A 6000-nucleotide genomic window follows, 5' to 3' on the forward strand; every position below is an offset into this window, starting at 1 on the left:
TGGGTCCTCCAGGTGCCCGGGTAAACCACTGGGTGCTCCAGGGTGCCCCAACCAATCCACCCAGATGTGTGTTAATGTTGCCACCTTAAGTCAAACATTAGTTAACAATAAACTCTCACATCTTTCATGAATTTCTCTCAAACCAAACCACGTCTACGAGCATAGCATAGTAGTATAAGCATAATGTAGTAACTCCCAGGGTTTGAATATAAGACAATAGGTTCTACCTCATCAGCTATTTCCCAATACCCACATGTTATCAAATCCTAACCATGCAATGTTTGAGGATTGAAACTAATGCATAAAAACTAGGTAATAAAGGGATATGATCAAAGTGTGAACTTGCCTTGTACTGTTGATGAAGATGATTCACACTCATAACTCCTGATAGTTCTACTCGTCACACTCCAGTCAATCTATAGTAAGCAAGCAATAGTAACCACACATAAGCAATCATGCAAAAGAGTCGCAGAAAAGATCTCGGAAAACTTTGATAACAAGCAATTAACTCTTGCAACATAAAACAATTTCTAACAGTACCAAAATTAGGTGGACTTGGTCTTATCAAAAAGTTTAGGTCAAGAGCTTCAATTTGCAAAAAGAATCAATTAAATCGGAGTTATAAAACTCGAGTTATGAACAAAAGAAGTTTGAATTAAAATCGGTTTGAAATCAAATTTTAAATTTTAAAAATCATGTTCAAGTTGATTATCTGGACAGAGGGGAACATAACGAAGAATTGGGTATTGTTTTCTTTGAATTTGGATAAGCGGGCAAAAAGTTGTGATGGTTTGAAATAGAGGGACTAAACTGTAAAATAAAACTACGAATAGGTCCCTGGCAGAAAAAAAAAGAAAAATCCTATCGAACGATCGTTCGCTACAGAACCCTACAGAACGAAAACGTTCGCTATCGAATCCTAACTAAAGAACATTCACTAAATAAACTAAACTAAATAAAAAACGATCTAATCTAAAACCCAAAAAAAACAATCGGTCTTTTACCGATCAACGGCGGGGCGGCGGAATCCGGCGGCTCCGGCGAATGGGCGGAGGCGTTGGCACGCCGGGGCTCCGGCGTCGGCGGGAGCGGCGCGACGGCGTGTGGCTGCGGGGCGGGCACGGGGCAGCGGCGGCGCGGGCGGCGGCGGCGACAACTGCTAGCTGCTGCTGCTGCTTGGCGGCGGCGGCGGCTCGAGGTGAGGAGGAGGGGCCGGGGGCTCGGCTTATAAAGCCTAGGGGGGCGGTTGCTTGGGGAGGGGGTCGGGCGAGGCGGCGGTGGTCGCAGAGTCCGGCTCGGACTCTGCCGGCGGCGGCGACCGAGACTCCGTCCCGGCTCGGGAAGGCGGCGGCGCGAGCGGGCCGGCTAGGCCTTCGGCCCAGTTCGGTCCAAAATGTTTTTTTAATAAAAATTTCGCCCGAAGAAAATCATAATAAAATATAAAAAAAATCTAAAAATACCAGAAATAATTTTCACCGTCTAAACCTAATATTTGGAACAAAGTGAATATTTTTTTGGCCTAAAAATACAATTTTCAAAATGCGTATTTTCTAATTCAAATAAAATAGCAAATAAAATACAAATAAAATAATAATTTGATTTTGAAATTCTTTCTCCAATATTCCTCTCTTGTTGAAGAAGTCATATTATCTTCTCTCATTTATTTTTATTATTGGAAATAATTGAAGAGAAAAATATTAAAATCAAATTGATCCTCTTTTCAAATTTGAGAAAATTCAAATATGAAAATATGTGAAACCTCCAACTCTCTCCTTGGGTCCTTGAGTTGCTTAAGATTTCTAGGATCACAATCAAAATGCAAATAAAATATGATATGCATATGCATATGATGACCTATGTATAACATCCAAATTGAAAATTGGGATGTTACAATACGGTGGTGGGGGCGCCTCTAACACACATCTATTGTTCCAAGCCGTGTGTGGAACCCCCCCTCCACAGTTTACTCCTCCATTCATATTCACGTAGTGCTTAGGCGAAGCCGTGCGCGGATCACTTCACCATCACTATCACCACACTGTCGTGCTGACGGAACTCTCCCTTGAGACTTTGCTGGATCAAGAGTTCGAGGGACGTCATCGAGCTGAACGTGTGCAGAACTCGGAGGTGCCATACATTCGGTGCTTGATCGGTCGGAACGAGAAGAAGTTCTACTACATCAACCGCGTTGTCAAACGCTTCCGCTTTCGGTCTACGAGGGTACGTGGACTCACTCTCCCCCTCTCGTTGCTATGCATCTCCTAGATAGATCTTGCATGAGCGTAGGAAAATTTGAAATTGCATGCTACGTTTCCCAACAGTGGCATCCGAGCCAGGTCTGTGCGTAGATGATATGCACGAGTAGAACACAAAGAGTTGTGGGCGGTGATCATCATACTGCTTACCACCAATGTCTTATTTTGATTCGGCAGTATTGTTGGATGAAGTGGCCCGGACCAACCTTACATGACCACGTTCATGAGACTGGTTCCACCGACAGACATGCAACTAGTTTTGCATAAAGGTGGCTAGCGGGTGTCTGTTTCTCCAGCTTTAGTTGAATCGAATTTGACTGCGGCTGGTCCTTGTTGAAGGTTAACTGCAAACTTGATAAATCACCGTTGTGCTTTTGATGCGTAGGTAAGAACGGTTCTTACTAGAAGCCCATAGCAGCCACGTAAAACTTGCAACAACAAAGTAGAGTACGTCTAACTTGTTTTTGCAGGGCATGTTGTGATGTGATATGGTCAAGACATGATGTGATATACGTTATTGTATGAGATGATCATTGCTACCTCTTGAGCATGCGTTGGTTTTCCCTTGAAGAGGAAAGGGTGATGCAGCAAAGTAGCGTACGTATTTCCCTCAGTTTTGAGAACCAAGGTATCAATCTAGTAGGAGACAATGCTCAAGTCACCTAGTACCTGCGCAAACAATCAAGAACCTTGCAACCAAGGCGATAAAGGGGTTGTCAATCCCTTCATGGTCACTCGCAAAAGTGAGATCTAATAAAGATAGTAAAGTAAATATTTTTGGTATTTTTGTTGTATAGATTGGAAAGTAAAGATTGGAAAAGAAAAAGAACGGCGACAGAAATTGGCAAGTTGACGGTAAACTAATATGATGTAAAATAGACCCGGGGGCCATAGGTTTCACTAGTGGCTTCTCTCAAGATAGCATGTATTACGGTGGGTGAACAAATTACTGCCGAGCAATTGATAGAAAAGCGCATAGTTATGAGAATATCTAGGCATGATCATGAATATAGGCATCACGTCTGTGTCAAGTAGACCGAAACGATTCTGCATCTACTACTATTACTCCACACATCGATGACTATCCAGCATGCATCTAGAGTATTAAGTTCATAAGAACAGAGTAACGCATTAAGCAAGATGACATGATGTAGAGGGATAAACTCAAGCAATATGATATAAATCCCATCTTTTTATCCTCGATGGCAACAATACAATACGTGCCTTGCTGCCCCTACTGTCACTGGGAAAGGACACCGCAAGATTGAACCCAAAGCTAAGCACTTCTCCCATTGCAAGAAAGATCAATCTAGTAGGCCAAACTAAACTGATAATTCGAAGAGACTTGCAAAGATATCAAATCATGCATATAATAATTCAGAGAAGAACCAAATAATATGCATAGATAATCTTGTTCATAAATCCACAATTCATCGGATCTCGGCAAACACACCGCAAAAGAGTATTACATCGAATAGATCTCCAACAACATCGAGGAGAACTTTGTATTGAGAATCAAAGAGAGAGAGAAGAAGCCATCTAGCTAATAACTATGGACCTGAAGGTCTGTGGTAAACTACTCACGCTTCATCGGAGAGGCTATGGTGTTGATGTAGAAGCCCTTCATGATCGATTCCCCCTCTGGCGGATCGCCGGAAAAGGCCCCATGATGGGATCTCACGGGTACAAAAGGTTGCGGCGGTGGAAAAGTGGTTTTGTGGCTCCCCTGATGTTTTTAGGGTATAAGAGTATATATAGGCGAAAGAAGTACGTCGGTGGAGCTACGAGGGGCCCACGAGGGTGGGGGGCGCGCCTACCCCCCTGGGCGTGTCCTCCTGCCTCGTGGCCACCTCGTGGCGTTCTAGACTTCAACTCCAAGTCTTCTGGTTTGCTTTCGGTCCAAGAAAGATCATCGCGAAGGTTTCACTCCGTTTGGACTCCGTTTGGTATTCCTTTTATGCAAAACTCTAAAATAGGCACAAAAAACAGAAACTGGCACTAGGCCTCTGGTTAATAGGTTAGTCCCAAAAATAATATAAAAGAGCATATTAAATCCCATTAAACATCCAAAACAGATAATATAATAGCATGGAGCAATCAAAAATTATAGATACGTTGGAGACGTATCAATCATGTTTTCTAAAAGTTATCGGCAACTGACAGGAGCCTTATGGTTGTCGCTTTATTGTATGAAATGCAAACGCCATGTAATTGCTTTACTTTATCACTATGCGTTAGCGATAGTTGTAGAAGCAATAGTTGGCGAGACGACAACGACGCTACGATGGAGATCAAGGTGTCAAGCCGATGACGATGGAAATCATGACGGTGCTTTGGAGATGGAGATCAAAGGCACAAGATGATGATGATGGCCATATCATGTCACATATTTTGATTGCATGTGATGTTTATCTTTTATGCATCTTATTTTGCTTAGTACGGTGGTAGCATTATAAGATGATCCCTTACTAAAATTTCAAGGTATAAGTGTTCTCCCTGAGTATGCATCATTGCGACAGTTCATCGTGCTGAGACACCACGTGATGATCGGGTCTGATAAGCTCGACGTTCACATACAACGAGTGCAAGACAATTTTGCACGTGCGGAATACTCGGGTTAAACTTTATGAACCTAGCATGTACAGACATGGCCTCGGAACACTGAGACTGAAATGTCGAATGTGAATCATATAGTTGATATGATCAACATAGAGATGTTCACCATTGAAAACTACTCCATCTCACGTGATGATCGGACATGGTTTAGTTGATATGGATCACGTGATCATTTAGATGACTCGAGGGATGCCTATCTAAGTGGGAGTTCTTAAGTAATATGATTAACTGAACTTAATTTATCATAAACTTAGTCCTGGTAGTATTTGCATATCTATGTTGTAGATCAATAGCTCGCGTATAGCTCCCCTGTTTTATTTTTGATATGTTCCTAGAGAAAACTAAGTTGAAAGATGATAGTAGCAATGATGCGGACTGGGTCCGTGATCTGAGGATTATCCTCATTGCTACACAGAAGAATTATGTCCTTGATGCACCACTAGGTGACGAACCTGTTGCAGGAGCAGATACACACGTTATGAACATTTTACAAGCTTGGTATGATGACTACTTGATAGTTTAGTGAACCATGCTTTATGGCTTAGAACCGGGACTTCAAAAATGTTTTGAAAGCCACAGAGCATATGAGATGTTCCAAGAGCTGAAAATGATATTTTAGACTCATGCCCGTGTTAAGAGGTATGAGACCTCTGACAAGTACTTTGCCTACAAGATGGAGGAGAATAGCTCAGCTAGTGAGCATGTGCTCAAAATGTTTGGGTACTACAATCGCTTGCATCAAGTGGGAGTTAATCTTCAAGATAAGATAGTGATTGATAGAGTTCTCTAGTCACTATCACCAAGTTACTAGAAATTTGTGCTAAACTATAATATGCAAGGGATGACGAAAACGATTCCCAAGCTCTTCGTGATGCTGAAATCAGCGAAGGTGGAAATCAAGAAATAGCATCAAGTGTTGATGGTTAACAATACCACTAGTTTCAAGAAAAAGGGCAAGGAAAAGAAAAGGAAACTTCAAAAGGAATGGCAAGAAAGTGGCCACTCCCATGAAGAATCCCAAAGCTAGACCCAAGCCTGAAACTGAGTGCTTCTACTACAAAGGAAATGGTCACTGGAGGTGGAACTGCCATAGATACTTGGCGGACAAGAAGGATGGCAAAGTGAACAA

The sequence above is a fragment of the Aegilops tauschii genome, chromosome 1 (assembly GCF_002575655.3).
Source record: "Aegilops tauschii subsp. strangulata cultivar AL8/78 chromosome 1, Aet v6.0, whole genome shotgun sequence".
Lineage (NCBI taxonomy): Eukaryota > Viridiplantae > Streptophyta > Magnoliopsida > Poales > Poaceae > Aegilops > Aegilops tauschii.